We start from the raw sequence: 18,175 nt of genomic DNA, 5'->3' as shown, positions 1-18,175 counted from the left end.
AAACACCCACCTTTCTTCTTTTTCTTCACAACACACACACACACACGGCCGAATTGTAGTCTCCACCACGACACACGATCTCCACTCTTCTCGCCTATCCCCCTCTCGCTATCCTCTATGTACACGCATAATTTATCGAGGTAACGCGAAACACCCACGCATCCTGCGAACGATCAACCAAACACGCGATTATCGTCATTATTTCGATGATTCCGACGATACGCGTCTACGACCACGTCGATGATAAATAGGGATAAAAAGAGGAGAGATACGATTTTCGATTCTTCGAGTGCCTCCGCCGATTCGCGTATCACAGGAGAGAAGAAAAGGAAAGAGGAGGAGAAAGTAAGAATAATTCGATTGTTTCGAAAATTTTCGCCGCAGAGATATTTCCGTGCACCGCGATACCCTTATATCATTCTCTCTCTCTCTCTCTCTCTCTCTCCCTCCCCTCCCCCTCTATCTTCCTTTTTCCATCTTTTCTTCCCTTCCCTTCCCCCTCCCCGTCTCGAGAACGATCACGGGAATCGTCTCGCGGAAGGAAAGATCTCGACTATCAAGTAGGTGTTAACGTTCGAAATGGTGCGTTGCACCGCGCCCCCCCCTCTTTCACCCCTTTTCTCCCGTCCTGTCCGTCGGTTTAGCGTTCGTCCGTCGTAAAAGAAACACGGACGACGACAACGACGACGAGCACGATAACTCTCCAACGATAATCGTCCCTCGAACGTCCTGACGCGCCTCGTTTCTCTCTCTGTCCCCGTCAACGAGCGTGCGTACTCGATTCCCCGGATCACGACCACGACCACGATCATTCTCGAGGATGCACACTCGCTTCCGCTTCCCTGTTTCAATCATTTTCCTCGTTCTTTTTTCTTTTTTCTTTTTCTTTCTTTCTTTTTTTTTTTTTTCTTTTTAAGATTCACCTCTACCGTACAACTTCTCTAATATACAACAACGAACGCGTTCCCGATTATGCGTATAGGTAAGAGAATGAGAGAGAGGGAGAGAAAGAGAGAGAGAGAGAGAGAGAGAGAGAAAGAGAAGGGGAGAAATGAGGGAAGAGAGAAAAAATAGAGACTAATCGGAGAGGGAGGGAAGAGGGGAGGGAGAGCGAAAGGGGTGAGAAAATAATGAATGGAGCAGAGCGAGAGACGGGTAGAGGGGTTGAGAGATAGAGTGAGAGATAGAGAGAGAGAGAGAAAGTACGTAGTAGGTAGGAAACAGAGACGCACAAACACGATTGATAAAGGAATCTTGAACGCGACTCTATCGAACGCGTGCGTTCGGTCGTGGTAGAAGGTAGAAATGCGGCGGCGGCGGAGCTACTATCTAGCGCGAGGTAAAAGAGACGAAGCGAGCTTCTCCTCGTAGCTGATCCTGCGTGGTGAACGAGCCGCCTCCGCTCTCTCCCCCACCTTTCGCCCATCCCCCACCATTCTCGCTATTCCAACCTCCACCGCATCCATCCACCGCCAAACCGACGCGTCGTTATACGTAAGTAAGTAAGTAAGTAAGTAAGTAAGTAAGTATATATAATATATATATATATATTTTTTTCTTCCTTCTTTCTTCCTTTCCCTTCTTTTCTCTACACGCGTATCGCATGCGTTATTACGAGCTGTCACCGTTCTACCATCTCTTGGCGGGAAAATAATAAGCAAACTCATCGATGGAAATTATTACGTTCACCAATCGGACGAGACTATGTTCGAACGAGTCGAATAAAATACTACGCTTTTTCTTGAGAAAAAATAATAATAATAATTATATATAATTATTATTTCGAGTGAGATTCGCTTAATTGTAATTAATGTGATCAACGTTCACTCGATTCTATTACAGAGAATTCTATTACATCGAATAATAATCCGGTTAAAATAAACTCAAGTATATATAAATCATATCACGATATTCCTGCGTCTGGGTTAGCAAAGATTTCGACAAAGATTTTGGTATCCGTAGAGTAGCAGCGATCGACGAATCGAAGAGGGGGAAAAAGGTAGATGGACGAAAGATAGTTTCGAGAAAAATCATCTCCGAGAAGCGTAAGTACGTATATGTACCTCTATCTGGGAACGAAAATCGAAAGGAGGAAGGGAGTACGATAAAACGATCAGCGATCAACGATTCGTTGCTCGTCGAAAAGCTAGAGGTAGGTAACATCGATACGCGTGAAGTAATCGGGTCATGGATACTGAAATCGACAGGAGGGACAGGGTCGCCGTTGTTTCGCTCTCGTTTGTATTCTCTTTGAAAAAAAGAAGAGAAGAAGATCGTGCGTGATCGCGGTTTTAAAAGCAATCCGTTCGAGAATTTCGTAATTATCGTTATTCATTTACGAGCAGATTTTTCATCGGAAAAATTTATCGGTGGAAAAATATAAACGCGTAATAATTAAAGATTAGCTCGATTAGATAAGACGGAAAGAACGCGTTACGAATCGCGGCACGAAGTTATGGACTTTTTTGATTTTGCATTTGCACTTTTTCATCGCGCGCGCAATAACATTCTCGTGGATCAGTTGTTAAAAATAGTTGTTTAAAATACTCTTTACTTTTACGGATAGCATCGACGAATCGGATGGAAATTATTTAATTCGTCGTTGGAAACTTTTTCGTTGAAAAGGATAAATCGCAAGATCGATAAAAATAAAAAGTACGGTACGAAGTATTATCCTCGATGTACGGTTATTTTCGCGTGTTTATAGAGAGGTAAAAAGGCGAGTTTGAATCGCGTGTCGTGCAAAATTGGAAAATAAATATATACGTAGAACCGTTGGTGGAAGCCTTGACGCGATGGTCGTAAGAAGAAATTAAGATCGGCGAGTTGGATAATGTCCGTTCCGACCCTCGCCATTTCAAAGGGCACTACTGGTGAAATCTTCGCGTGCTACGCCGCACCGTCCAATGTTCGTCGTTTAGTCGTTTACGCGTACGAGGATCCTCGACCATCCTCCGTTTCTCTCTTTCTCTCTCTTTATTTTTAAGAAAACTTTTTAGTGGTCGATTTGACCGATCGATAAATTTATTCGAATCTATCGATCGAAGCTTCCTTTCTTTGCCCTTCTTTCGAGATTCATCAACGATTAACGATCGAAGATAAATTCATTTTTAACGTTTCGATTTGTCTTCCGATTCATCGTCTTCGCTTCGATGATAAGATATCATTCAACGTTGTAAATTACGAGTACCGAACGTATATCCGTTTTATACGAGAACTAGAGTTCGAGAGAGTAATCGTACGCTGTAAATTATTTAAAATTATTTGTTTTCAAACAAGTGAAAGTGGAACAAACGAGATAAAATCGATAGTTTTATATTTTACATCGCACACGATTCATGGGAATGACGAAAAAGATAAAACGCAATAAATCTTAAATTCTCGATTTATAATCGGCGAATCGAGGCATATTCGCCGTATGGTTTGCCAAAACTTGGCAATGATCGCGAAAAAGAACTCGTTCGTCGCTGGTCGAATTTTTGGGATCGATCGATCGATAGATCGGTCGATCGGTGAAATTTTATTTTTCTTACGAAAGACGCAATGCGCAATTTCCATTTACCGGTCGAAACACGCGAACAACATTAATAAATTTATGCATCTCACCGAAATACGCTTTTCTCGCTCGTTTGGCTCGCGTCGTCTCGAGTAGCAGCGATATACAATTTAAATTAGCGTAAATTAAACGTAAATTAGGTTTCGATTCGATCTAAATATCTTCGATAACGATAAAAATTACACGTGATTAAATCAAACTACGTTCCATAATCGCGTGTTTTCCGTAATCGGGAAAGAAAAGAGATTTGCGCGATATATTAGTCGATTTCATTTCGTTCTCGATCCGAAAATAACGAAAATAAGAGCATCAACGTGATTATCTCGGTCGAAAGAGGCGAGAAAGAGAGAGAGAGAGAGAGAGAGAGAGAGAGAGAGAGAGAGAGAGAGAGAGAGATCAAAATTCTTTCGAGTCAGTTGTGAACGACCCGTAAATGATGTCATTTACTTTTTTCTACGAAGAGAAATGTGGTCGTCGAAAAATACTCGTTAAAGTCGAACTTTTTAACTTCTTAATAGCTCAAGTATACGTCGATCTTTCTCGTACGAAATGCTATTCGATTTTCGAGCTGCTTTCGATATTTTAAGCAATTTAACGAAACGATGAAGAACGTTTCTCTATCGGGAACGCGAATGCGAATCGGCAAAATATCGGTTTCTAGATTATTTTTCGTCTAATTTTCATCGCGACCTTTCTCTCTGTCTTTCTCTATCTCTCTCCTACTCCCTTCCGACTGGATGATGTCATCGAGTGTCTTTCGTATTACCGTAAATCGTAACGTTTCGAATAATGAAGTTCGAACGAGATTTCTCGTTGAACGACGTGGTTGCTCCTCGCCTAGTTTTTCATCCGAATTAATTTCGGTCTGATAATTGGTGAAAATGAAGGACGCGATAAATCGCGTTCGAGAATAAAATAAATTTGTGTCGCGGTGAAAAATGAGATTGGCGGGAGGGAAAGTAGCGTAGGAATAAAGTGAAGCAACGAATAGAGAGTAATGGATATTGGTCGATTAAATAAAGTTTGTAGCAGCGACGCTCTGGTAAATTAATTTCTTCTTATTACTTTAGACGAGACGGACGTCTTACTTTCTTTTTGATAATTTTATAAATCGTATCGTTTGTCGGATTCGACGATTCGACGTTCTAAAAAAGGAAAGTTTAACGTCGTCCAGTTTAGCCTTAGACGGTGGACAAAAAAAAGTTGAGCGAGAGAAAGAAGGATTGAAAAAAAAGAGAGAGATTGATGATAGTAATAGTGCAACGAGTGTAGCTCACGCGACACGGCTCGAAACCCAGGATTATCGATTTTTACAACCAACCACGTTACTATAGTTTCTACGTAAAACGTTAATACACGCTTTCGCGTATCCCGATGCCAACGTGAATTCGCAACGACCGTAAATTTGCGCGTAATATATCGCGCGCGTTTTACCGATTTCGAAAATTTCTTTCAAAATGTTGGTTCGATTTTATCGTCCCTTAGCGTGCGTAATCGTATCGTCGAATACGAGACGACGAGATATAACGAGAAAATGAAAAACTGCTTTCATTTTCTTTTTTTTGCACGTAATTTAATTACGTGTAGATAAGTAAGTCGCTTAGGAAAATGAGAAACGGGGAATCGATGCGTGGTTAAATTAATTCGTAAAGCTGTAGATTCTTGATCGAATTTGAACGAATAGAAACGAAATAAATTAATATATGAATATATATGAAAAAGAAAGTTTTTAAAGGAAAATTGATCGATCGCTTCGAATCGATAGGAGCTTTTTAATCGAGAGAAAGAAATAATTAACGAAAATGATGGAAATATTTTTATTCTAATACAAATATCAACGTCTCTTTTGATATTTTGAAACGAAACAGCATTACAATTGCCCGCAGTAAATAAATATTTTAACAAAGTTTCGAAAGTAGAATATAAGTTGTCGTTTCTTTATTCTTTTCTTTCTTTCAACTTCTCGGTATATTATTTTAAAATACAATTTTAAGTTGAATCTTCGAATCTGACTGAATTTTGCGATTCTTTATCCAGAAAACAATTTCCTTCCTTTTCGTTCCACGAAAGATAAAGTCGAAAAACGAAAGGATCGAACGATAAAGAAATGGACGCCGCGCAAGCAGCGAACAAAGACAGAAAGAAACTGGTATCCGTGATAAAAGAGGATGACAATTGGTTAAGTGGGGAACAATAGGGCCTAATGTAGAGGAAAACGGAAGAATGGTTAGGTGTGTAGCGTAAGAAACGCGTGATTACTTTTTGTAATGCAGGCTTGTTACGAGTGTGGACGGAGAGAAGGAAAAACTAGCAATAGTAATTAGCACTGGTACAGTGGTAGTAGTAATACTACTACTACTACTACTACTACTATTACTACTAGTAATAGTAGTAGTAGTAGTAATAGTAGCAGCAGTAGCAGCGAGTTCCCCAGGTTGGTCGGGTAAAGCTGGGTCGCGGTTCTATCGATCTCCGCCGCCCACCTGGAGACCTCGCTCACTCCTCTATCTCTACTTCTCTGCTCTCTCGATGGTTTACAGGATGAACGTGTAGCGAGGCTAAAAAGGAAGGGTAGAGGGAGGGGACGTGGGCAAAGGTGACAGGATATAAAAGGAGAAGACGGAACGGAAAGATTGCGCGTATTATTATAGATGTAGGGAGTAGTGGTAGGACGCTTGTGCGGACCGGCCGCCCTCCACAAAGGTTAGGAGAAAAAGCACGGACAACAATGAGCGTTTCCTTCTGAAAAGTCGAGGAAAGTGACGCGAATACAATGGCAAAAAACGGGGCGAAACGAGATGGCAAACTTGATGACTCCTCCTCCCTCCACGCTATTCTGTACAACGCGTATTTTTACCCAACTTTTACGTCCATTTCTCGCGTATTTACGCGTGTATATTACGCGGGAATAGTAAGAGCGAAACCATTCGAATATTCCCCCCCCCCCCCTCTTCCCCCACTCTCGCCCGCTTCAATCGTCGCTTTTTTCGTGAGTCTCTCGTTTCACGATGCGCGCCTGCGAATCGAGGCCAGACGGGACTGAATAATAATAATAATCGTGCGCTAACTATCCTGCGATCTATCTAGCGATGCGCACCGCACCAATTTCGTCGTTATCCTGTATGCCTTCTAATGGCGCGGAATCTAGGAGAAGAGGGTATAATGGATGCGTTCACGGTGAATGCTAATCGTTGAACGTAGCTATCATCCGAAAACTTTCCTCCAATTTTTTCTAAAGCGACGAGAAATTTATTTTTCGAATAAACCGATTTTATACCGATTCGTTCTCTAGACCCTGCGTACCTTTTTTCGTTTCGTTTCTTCAATTCTATCTGTAATTTACACGCGCGTTAAACGTTATTCGAAATGGCGGGATACGCGATGGCGTACGCGCGAACGAGAGACGAGAATTTAATTTATTGTAACGTTTGGATTTCGGTGCGGTTCGGTTACGAAGACTTAAGAAATCAATATCCTTTTACGTCTCAACGACGTGTCTACACGTAGCCAAGTTATGACGTACTTGCTACCAAGGTAACTACTAAGGACCTATAAATTAGATCGGTGAGAGCGATTAATCGAAAAATTGCGCTGCTTGACCTCGCACCCGGCTCCCAAACGTTTACCATGAACGCGAGAGATGCGAGCTTTCTTTCTAACGCTTCGCGTACGCTTATTTTAAATTCAAGATTCTACGAGATTTCGAATTTCGAAAGTCGTTTAAAAAAAATAAATAAATAAATGCGAGGAATATTTTCCTTTTCTCGATCACTTTCTCTTTCTTAAAAATTATTATTTCTTTAAAATCGATTTTACGTTCAATTCGTATTACGTATGATGTAACTGTAAATTTTTCTAATTTAAGAATATTTTAAATATCACTTACCTTGTTCGATACTTTACGTTCATACTGCAAATGTCGTAGCACCATATGCCTGAAATTGAAAAAAAAAATCATGGCGAATTATCGATGAAGCGAAAAACGTCCGTTACGTATTATTATTCGTCAAATGAAAGATATATCGTGACGATAGAACGATTTTAACGTGGTATCTATTTTTTTCGATTAAATTAAATTTTCGAATAAAATACTTTCGTTCCAATCCATTTTCTCGTTCAATATTTTCGATCAATTTTTGTTAAACTAACTTTACTCGATACGTACACGTTGGAAACATACCGTGCGACTGCATAGTATGGCATGAAAAAATTTGAAAAGCATTTATATATATATATATATATAAGTAGTTGCGATTTTGAACGTGTATATCACGATATATTTTTTATTTGACAAAAGCGAAACGAAGCATTTCGTTTCGTCTGATGCTTCACGGATTAACACGCTTTTTCGTTGAAAAAATTTACAACACAGTAACGCTATTCACTCGTACGGTTCTGTTCCTCTTTTCCCTTAATTCTTCGCGATAGTATAAGGTACAGCTTATACGCCATCTCGTATGAAACGTGTATCGCGTTTAATTGAGTACGGATCGATTAGAATTTAAGAGAGTAGATTCGAAAAATTGCCTCCGATTCTCGATATCGCGAAGAATTGTCATAATCCTATACTCGCCGTTAAGAGGATCACGTTCGCTTCTTACAAACATATCCGCTGCTAACCGGCTTCCACTATTGTGCTATTCTCGGCTAAAGCATAATCCTGGTAAAAACTCTTATCGATAAGTCCAGCGGTAGATTTCAGTACTTTTCCCACGATTTTCGCGACAATTTCGTAGAGTAATTAAAAATTATATCGATCGATGATATAAAAACAAGATAAAAACATTCGCTCGCGGATGTGAAATATAAAATCCGTTACACCCGAGCCTTCGTTTTTATGGATCACTCACTGAACGTGAAACGTTTAAAGGTCACGCTACTGACCTATTAACGACTCTACGAATTTTTCGCATCCCGTGTTTCGTTTACGCGACTCGTTTCGATTCCGCTTCCATTCGATTACTCGATCTTTTTACTCGAGAAAATCGATACGCGGGTATCCCAATGTACTTGCCAGTTAGTTGCCTATTGTTGAAACGTTTTCTCGTTGAAACGACCAATCCGAAACAGTTCTTTCTTTCTGAGCGATCTTCACGTAACTCGTTCAAACTTTTTTCGTTTAAACTTCGAAACTAGTTCTACGAAAATTTATCAATGATTTCACCATATGAGAGAATATTTTTCGCTAGCATTTAGATACTCGTATAACGAATCGTTGCCTCAACAGGCAGGGTAGTGAGTCTTTTTTATCGATAAATGATACAAATATGTAAATTCTATTTTATTTTTTATTACTACGAGTAATCGAAAAAAAAGTCGTTATAAAAAATTACAAACAATACGTAATGATAATAATATAATGAATGTTGTTAAAAACGAGTGGTACAACGATAAGATGATACAATTATAGATTGTACGTTTCGACCATTTTATTTAGATATACGTTTAGTTTAGTAGAATTCTGTTTCGTCGTTAAATGGAAATAGAGTGAAAATGTCAAGAGTGAATTTCAAGTCTTGGTTGCATGTGACTAGGATAAGGATCGATCCTCGGTTAAATCGATGAGAAAACTTGAAACGAATTTTATGTACGAATATAGCGTAACTGTTTAGCGATTTCCGGCTAATGTCGAACGCCTGATACGAACCTAAGAGCGGGATACGAATGCTCCGGGTTGCGCTAGTGTACCGCTATTTATACCACGCGGGCAGCCTGTTATCGGCGCATGCGCACTTAATGAAATCGCGATTGTGCGCGTAAATTTAATCGTTTGAAACGCTATATCGAATAATCGTCTTTTTATCGATAATTGATATGGAATTTGTTATTTGTTGTTAAAAAATAGAATTCGCGGAAGAAGATAGAAAATATCTCTATCTAGTAATAATTATCCTCTTTCTCATAATCGATCGACATGTATGATATATATGATAAATAATATAAAAAAAAAACAACCTTTTAATCGCCTTTTCTTTTCAATTATATTTAACGTTAGGAGAAAAATGCCATTTTATCACTAGATAATATGTGTAAAATTGTAAATTTAATTATTAGCGTTTATATAATAATTAAATTTCATGACAAACTATTTTCATTGATTGAAAATGATATCTTGAAGGGTACTTCGAATTGGCTTACTTTACAAATTTTCCATTCAACCGCTTACCGAACAATCTCGAGTGTTCGACCGTGAAGTAAAATAGAAGTAAACACTTATTGTTGTGAAAAAATTAATCAAGTATATCTATCGTAAAATAACGTTTCGTTATTTTTTACTCAAATTTCGAAATACATAAATAAAATCGTATCACAAATACGCTTTGAAATTAATAATATAATATAGTCATCGAACGAGTGAAAAAAATGATCAAACATCGTAATCGTTTAGAATCTCGAGAAAGATGAAATCACGTCTAATGATGATCCCCTTCTTATATTTTTAATTAAGTCGATGCGTTTAATATTGACGAAACTCGTAATCGATGATAAAAATTTCGACGATATTAAAAGAGTATATACGTGTACGAGTATGTAAATGATATTAAATATAAAAAATGGAAAGGAAAAAAGAAATAGATGGTAATATGGGAATTGGGATATGAAAGTAGGTGCAGGGACGAAACGCTTAACGAACATCTTCTTGGTTGCGTAGAGATCGTGGTGGAAGGGGCGTTGTCGAGGAAAAAGATGGGGAAAGACAGGGAAGAGGGAGGGGCGAAGAGGAATGAAGAGAAGGACGAAAAGCACAGGGGTGCAAAGCGCCGGCGTGAGGGCAGTCCGACGCAATGCGGGCAGCGCGATGAAAACCAGCAATCAAGGATCAAGTCTTCAATGTACCGTATATTTTTCTTTATCGATCTATCAATTTCTAATTAATAATTCCTCACATTTCTATTATATTTATATTTATATAATATTTAAAAAGAAAAAGATGATTCGTTTAAATTTTAAACATTATCACCTTTTTTTCTATGATATATCATAACTATGCTTTTAATCTTTATCGCTTGATATGTTGAAAAAATGATTTACAGAAATTTATTTACAGAATATATCATCTAAGGAATAAAATTCTTTCCTTTTTGATAATTTTATAAATTATTGATATGACTTGTCAAAATGTTTTCGATTTCGTATGAGATTTAAATGTTTTTTTTTTTCGTTTTTTTACTATTTTTAAATATCACCTATCTTTTCAATTCATATTTCAAAAATTCTACAAGTTTTATATTTTAACACGCAATATTATTAAGTATATATTTTTAACAAATTATATGTTTCCGCATAAGATATTCAAAAAACTTATATTTGACAAAATTAATTTTAAACTTGAATTTCGACAATTGAATATAATTCAATTATTTAGTTCATTTTAATTCTTATTTAAAAGATATTTATAATAAAAATAGATACAGTAAAATGTATTTAAAAAGGATTAATTTTTTGCAGTAAACATACATTCATGATATACATCAATGAATGATATTTAGAATCTTATTCCAATGATATTAGTAAATGATATTAGTAAACATTTAAAATACTTTTATTTTGAATTAACTTTTGCTTATTTTAAATTCTAGTATTGTTTTAAAACTTCTGTGGATTTGGATTTTATCATATTTGAACGGAATGATTTGTATCTATGGAATATAAGAGAACTAATAATTTATTTAAAGGTAAGTGTTAAATTATATTTAAAAAGAAAAATGAAAATACGATTAATTTTTGATTAAATTAAATATATACATACATAATAATATATACATAATAATACTTTTTATATTTACTTTTAAATTTATATCATATAATGATATTTTTTTTTTTTAAACAATTGTTAATCAACCTGTTCAAATATCTTATGTGCCGATATGTACTTACGTGTATTTGTATAGATATTTGGTAGCTTATTAAGGAATAAGTATTTTAGAGATGTTGCTCATCATACTAATCACTTTATTCTATATATTCTATTCCGATGATGAAGTGATGACTTATTTGTATGATTTACGCATGACGTGTATTACGCAGCACGAATAAATATTACGATTAATTAAAAACTATGACTGTCAATAAACGGAACGAAATTCTGAAATTTTTAAATAAATCTTTTTAAAAAGAAAAATGGGAAAGTATAAATAGAATGAAATTTATCTCAATAGTGCGATAAAATGATATAAAATGAATTCAATTTGATTTGTAATAATCGCGTTATGCATCAAATGAATAATTGTATTTCCTTTATTCTCGATAATAAAATTCCGATTAATAAAATGATATATGTACAGCCAAAATTTTACACGTCTCGAAACTTCTTGCTCTTATTTTCATTTCTTGGATAGCTAATGCTTTCCAGAATCAATAAGGTTATATCTGCAGCGTCGTATTTGCCAATTTTCTACTTATTTACGTTGCATTTATATGTGTACGTTGAAGTAAACTAAAAAAACACAAATACGAAAAACGTTGTCTCAATTAATATCATTTTTCGAAAAATATTTTTTATAAGTTAATTCTGAAATGAATGAAAAAAAAATATCGCATAATTATTGCAAGTTCATCTTTCTTTTTCTACAATTTCATTGATATTACTTTTCTTTCTTTTCTTTTTTCCTACTTGAAAATAAAAATAAAACAATATTTAACAAACATTAATTTTCATTAATGACATGATATATGAAATATTTGGATATATTTTCTCGAGATATTTTTTAAAAAGAAGGAAACATAGCAAATACTTACATGTATCTTAATAAAAGGAGAATCTTAATAAAAGTAGTGATGTAACGAGAGTGTATGCTTGTATATTAAATTTGGATTAGTGGCGCCATCTAGAAACGATCAAAATTTCAATTGGAAATAAATATATAACGCATCTTTGCAACGGCATTACAGTTATCTACTTTATCCACTGTCCTAGATATTTGATAAACATCTAATGCTATTCGAGTCATGATGGCGCTGTATAATACGAAAATGGAGAATATCTTAATCGATTACTTATCGCATCTTGGCCTTTTAAAATAAAATTTTTTTCAAGTTTTCATAAATATGCGAAAAATGTACGAAAATATAAAGATCGAAAAAATGAGGTTTCGCTTGAGTTTCTCACATTCAGACGAGTTTTCAAGGAATTTAAAAGATAAGGATTAATTGAGAAGATAAAGTGATTCGATCGTTCGATATCGTCTTTTTAATCATTATGCATTTATACGTATGATTTATATTATATGATATATATAATTATTGATATATCAATAATCAATATATGAAATAAAAATATTTTCATTGTTTTAAAAATACAAAATATACGAACTTACGAATTATTATTGATTACCCATAAACAAGATTAGAAAACAAAGTCCATCTTATTTTGCGATATTTTTATATATATGAAATAAAAAATTAAGATACTTTTTATGTATAAGAAATATCTGAATGATCATAAATCTAAATAATCCGTGGATTTAATAAATGTTAAAAAAAATATATACGTAATACACGATTAGTAGGATTATATTTCTCGTAAAAAAGATCAGTTTGTCTCAAGATATACAAGATAAAGTTAAGAAAGTATTTGTTAATTTCATTAATTTCATTTCGAATTAATTCTAAGAAGTTAAGAAACGATAAGAAAAATGGAAAATATGCCGAAATATAAGAAAATACGATAAATATTAATTATAGTAAAATATTTTTCTACGTGAAAGTAATAATATTAATAATATTCGTAAAATTTGTATCGTTTTTCAAATAATAGAGAAAAAGCAAGAATGAGATAGAAATAAAAAAGTAATTAATAAATTATTCGAATACGTACAAATAATTGGTAATTTGATAGATAATAGTCAGAAGAGAGATCAATTTATTTAACCTAATTGTAAATAAACGATCGTGATCGATTTGAAGAACGAAATAAGATAAGTAAGCATTATTTAAATAAACATTAACTAGATTTAGTGTTTAGTACAAAGTGTAGTTAAAGAATACTGTTTAAAATTACACATACATCGTCTGAACAGCCAGATCGGTGGCGTATACCGTCCGAACTACAAATCAGTTTCTGTGCGTCATCGCGTGTGCCGGAAATCATGAAGTCAGTCGCGTAACTGTGACCAACCTAACGCTAAATACATTATCTTGTAAAAAAATATGATCAGTGTATAGACTAATAGCAGACCACCTATGTGAAAAATATATCTTAACCGACAAATTAAAATCTGCTTGAAACGATATCCTTTTCACTATTGATTGTATTATTTCTTTTCATTGTATTATTTCTTTTATCATTTTCTACCACTTGATTCGACATTGATTATCATTAATTAATCTATTCGCAAATTATTTTTAAACGAACGAATATTTTTAGATAATTTTTTTTAATATTGTACGACTCGATTCGAAATAATCGATTAATACGATCGGAAGAAAATTTATCTATGATTAATTTCCGATGAAAGTAACGTTTTGCATCATACAATTCTTACGATAGAAATGAAAAATATATCGTCGTAGATGAACACAGGAGAGTTCAGGAAAGAAAATAAAAAACAAAATAAATATTAGATTATAAAGAAAACAACTTATGTACAATAAATTTAAACTTAATATTTCTTATTGGCAACAAAAAAAAAGTGATAAATATCAAGTTTCTGTACGTATGTTGAAACCGTTTTCTCTGATAGGTGAAAAAAAGGTTTTAGCCTTTACGTCTTCGCGGAAATGAGAATATTTTCGACGATGTTCTTCCATAGTTTCAAGTGCAGCGTAATAAGGAGAAGAATAATAGAAAAAGAAAGGACCAAGTTTAGTTTTACCCTCGTGTAAAAGTTGGTTTCAGTATTGTACATAGCTGTAATGGATCAATAGTGGTGAACACAGTGGCCGGATAGGCTGAATATAGATACACGGAAGAAGTACAAGGTGAAGCATAATCATTTGCCGTTTCTACATTTTCCACCTGCGACTAAGCAGCCTGAATTCACCTTTTACCGGTGCCGATTTTTATTATTTTCCTTGATGATGAAAATAACGTTCCTAGATTTTCATTATTATAAAAGTAATCAAAATTCACCGACAATATAAAAATATCGATTTGTATCGAAGTATCAAATTGATCATTCGATAAACATTTATTTTTAAAGACATCGGTACGTATGTTTTTAGCGATACATTTTGCAAATTAAACTATCATTTATCCGGAATTTTCAAGAAATTCATATTCATTCTCTCTTCGAAGAGATAATTATTCTCTCGTGAATTGTTGACGAAAGAGTTTCGTGCACGAGTTTAGACACACCCCGGAATATTTACGGTGTTTATTATCGCGTTTCTTTATTATCGTCGCATTACTTTTACGTCATGCGATTAAAAACGTAATATTTTTTTTAGAAGAATAAATACACGTAGATAGAATTATTAAAAATATTATTTAAATAAATTCTTGAAATAATAGAAATAATTGGTGAAAAAATTATTATTTTTGATAGAATTAATATTGTTAATATAATAAATTTATTAAATTTTGTTTATAATTTAAAGTATTTAAAATATTTCAAAAAATAGTTTATTTAAAATGATAATTTTGGGTATTATCGATATTTAATTTTTAAAATTTTTTTGAAATTTAATAAATTTAGCTAAAATAAATAATTATATTTTTAATTTACAAAATTAAAGTTTTTTAATAAACTATTTAGCTATATTAAATTTATAAAATTAGTATTTTTTATGTTTATATTTTTTATATTAATTATGTATTATAATGTTCATTTTTTAAATTTTTTAATTTTTACAGAATTTGTACTAATTACAATTTTATTTTATTTGATTGATGATGAAATTAATTCTTGATTATTTTTAGTTTTTTTAGTATTTTCAGTTTGCGAATTGGTTTTAGGTTTATCATAATCGTATAAAATTCTATTATATCACGATTCATCCGCTCGATCGATCCACGAAATTATTATCCTCGACAATTTTTCACAGATTCGTGTCACAGAAAATAAAAACGATTAAAAAAACTATCCCACTCGAGATTCTAGTATCGTTAGTTTTCTTAAAGATTCCTTAAACTCGTTAAATAAATTCAATAAATGAAAATTAAAATTGTGGGTGACTGAAGTCACGGATTCTATCCCTATGTCTCGAACTATTTCGAAAGATATTGAATGGAAGAACGAGCGTATTGTGACAAAGATATCTATACGTTGTAATCTACATATATTTACTTTTCTAATTAAACGAATGAGTTTTTATCATATTATACGAACGTGTTTGAAAATTTTACGATGATATACGTGCAAGATCGCATATACATTGCATGTTTACCCAATAAACAGCCTTGTAATACAAGAGATAAAGCAGTCTTCCTCCACCATATCGTTTTCCCATTGAAGAAAAAGGTCAAGGTGGTAGATATAAATAATTATAAAAATAATTTATTGCAAGCTACCTATTTTAACGTAACACGTGCAGAATATGTTTGGAGGATGCGACAGCTCCCCATAACCATAATTATAATAATACGTCTGTTACTTGAAATCAAACTTACTTCTTTCTCTTCTATCTTCGATCTTTTCCTTTTCCCCTTTATAAACATAGATATACGTAGATCGCTTTGATTTTCTACTTATCGTGGCTACTAATCGATACGCAACGTTAACAATAATAATTTCAATATTTTTAATATTGAAGATTCTTCTCAAATGAGCGAAGATTAATACACGGATTCTAAATGAAAAAAAATATCCTTTACTTTACGTCTTTAATTCTACGACATTTTCCAATTTGACCGTACCTTTGAGCAAAATCATAAGACAGGGATTTTAGATTATGGGTCGAGGATATCGGTGGTATTCACGTGAAACCACAGCACACTTTCTTTAGATGCGCACACCACCTAAAATTATCCGTTCTTAATTGGAGAGTTAGTTATACGATTCTTTAATTAATGAGAACGAATAGATTCTCTTCTTCCCCAGAAGAGAGCGATATTTTTTTTTTTTTTTTGTATGCTACATTTTTAGATTAGATGCAAAGATTCGTTCCGTCATCAAGTTTAATATTATTCTAACCAAGATATCAATCTTTTCTTTTTTTTTTTTTTTGCAAAAATTAACGAAAATAAAATGATAAAGAATGATCGATCGTTCCGTATCAATTTTTCAATCGCGCGACAAATTATTCGAAATATTCTTGAAATATATTGATTTTGAACGATGAAATGATTATTCATAAACTTTTTTTTTTTTTTTTTTTTAAGTTGAAGGCATTTTCGAAAAATATTTATCTCCCTTTGAAACTAATAAATTTTGAAATCAAATTGGAAAATCAGGGAAAATTTTAGGTAATTAGGAAAGTTTTTAAGGAAAGAAAAAAAGATAACTTGCGTATGTTTGAATTATAATATATATTTAAAAAAAGATATGGATGAAATGAAAAATGTTGAATTTTAAAACGATAGAACAATGAAAACAAGGATAAGGGTGCAGTGAGAAATAGTGCAAAGATGTTTGATCCATAGATTTCGAGGGGATTGTGTAACTAGTAACTCGTACGATATATCGTCACTTGGCTCGTTACCATCTTTTCATTCCTTGCGCTTTTAAAATGCGTCAGATCTAGAGGAGCGATCCTTGAAAAGCTTTCCTGTTAATTACTAGCCTTCTTGTCAACAGTTCTCGCTAAACGCTTATTTCGACTATTTCGTTGTCCTCGGTTAGGTTAGGTTGGATTAGGTCACGCTCTTATTTATTTCTACTAGTTTTTTTTTCTTTTTTTTGATCGAAAATTCTAATATTATTTTAATATCGTTTCGTTAAATATGTCAAATATTTTCAATAAATATATATACATATATTTATATTTATTATATATATATATATATATATATATATATATATATGTATATATTTATATATAGTATAGAATAGAATAATATAGACACATGAAATTAATAAACAGTATAAAGTGACTTTGAAATATTTATTGTGGATGTAATAATAAATGCTTAATATTCGATTCGCAAAATTAGCATACAAAGAGATCCAAATTTATTGAATATTCTCCCTTCTTAGAACAGCATACAACACATGCTTCCTCTTTTAGATACAGGTCTAGACACGCTAAAGACAGTGCAATCGCAATAAATTGTTATTTATAGATCGAAGAAATTCTTCGTTTCTGTGGCTATTCTAATGCATCTTTTCGAAATTTTAACATCGAATAATTACAATTTCCAATCTCGATAAAATTCTGTTAAAAATATATATATATATATCGATTAATCTTTAAAATTGATCGTTCATCGTTTCCTTTCGTCAATTATTATTTTCTTCCCGATTCGTTCGAACAATCTTTTATATCGTTTTATGATATTTTATATGAGAATGGATATAACGCGTATATTCATTTTCGTATATTCTGTTCCCTTTCCAGACGACGAACAACGGATAAATAAATTTGGACAGAAAAGAAGTACACGACGTATACACCTACGCATCAATCGTCTCATCTCGAAATGTTTTTTATCCGAGTCGTGTGGATTTTCATTATTTGAAATTCAATTTCTAATATTATTTGCGCGATCATATAAATATATCGCGAAAAAATTATATTTGT

The 18,175-nt window shown here is 33.4% G+C and overlaps 2 protein-coding genes across 6 annotated transcripts in view; both read right to left on the bottom strand.

Moving 5' to 3' along the window:
- LOC122721089 (neurocalcin homolog) overlaps nt 1–18,175 on the bottom strand; it is a 46,496-nt gene that overhangs the window by 26,030 nt on the left and 2,291 nt on the right. The window lies entirely within an intron of this gene.
- Nucleotides 1–18,175, bottom strand: part of LOC122721097 (neuronal calcium sensor 2) — a 38,885-nt gene that overhangs the window by 18,539 nt on the left and 2,171 nt on the right. Inside the window, exons 1-2 of one of the 5 annotated variants that reach the window (XM_043948374.1) lie at nt 1,233–1,310; nt 11–163 (exon numbers count right to left, since the gene is read on the bottom strand). The gene's annotated coding sequence lies outside the window, so the exon portion shown is untranslated. Of the gene's footprint in view, nt 1–10; nt 1,189–1,232; nt 1,311–7,442; nt 7,492–18,175 lie in introns of those variants that run through there. The other 4 variants (XR_006347862.1, XM_043948390.1, XM_043948404.1 and 1 more) reach the window with 4 other exon arrangements.

Source organism: Apis laboriosa, unplaced genomic scaffold, assembly GCF_014066325.1.
Source record: "Apis laboriosa isolate Shangri-la unplaced genomic scaffold, ASM1406632v1 scaffold105_cov147, whole genome shotgun sequence".
Classification (NCBI taxonomy): Eukaryota; Metazoa; Arthropoda; class Insecta; order Hymenoptera; family Apidae; genus Apis; species Apis laboriosa.
This window is presented reverse-complemented; position numbering and strand designations above follow the sequence as displayed.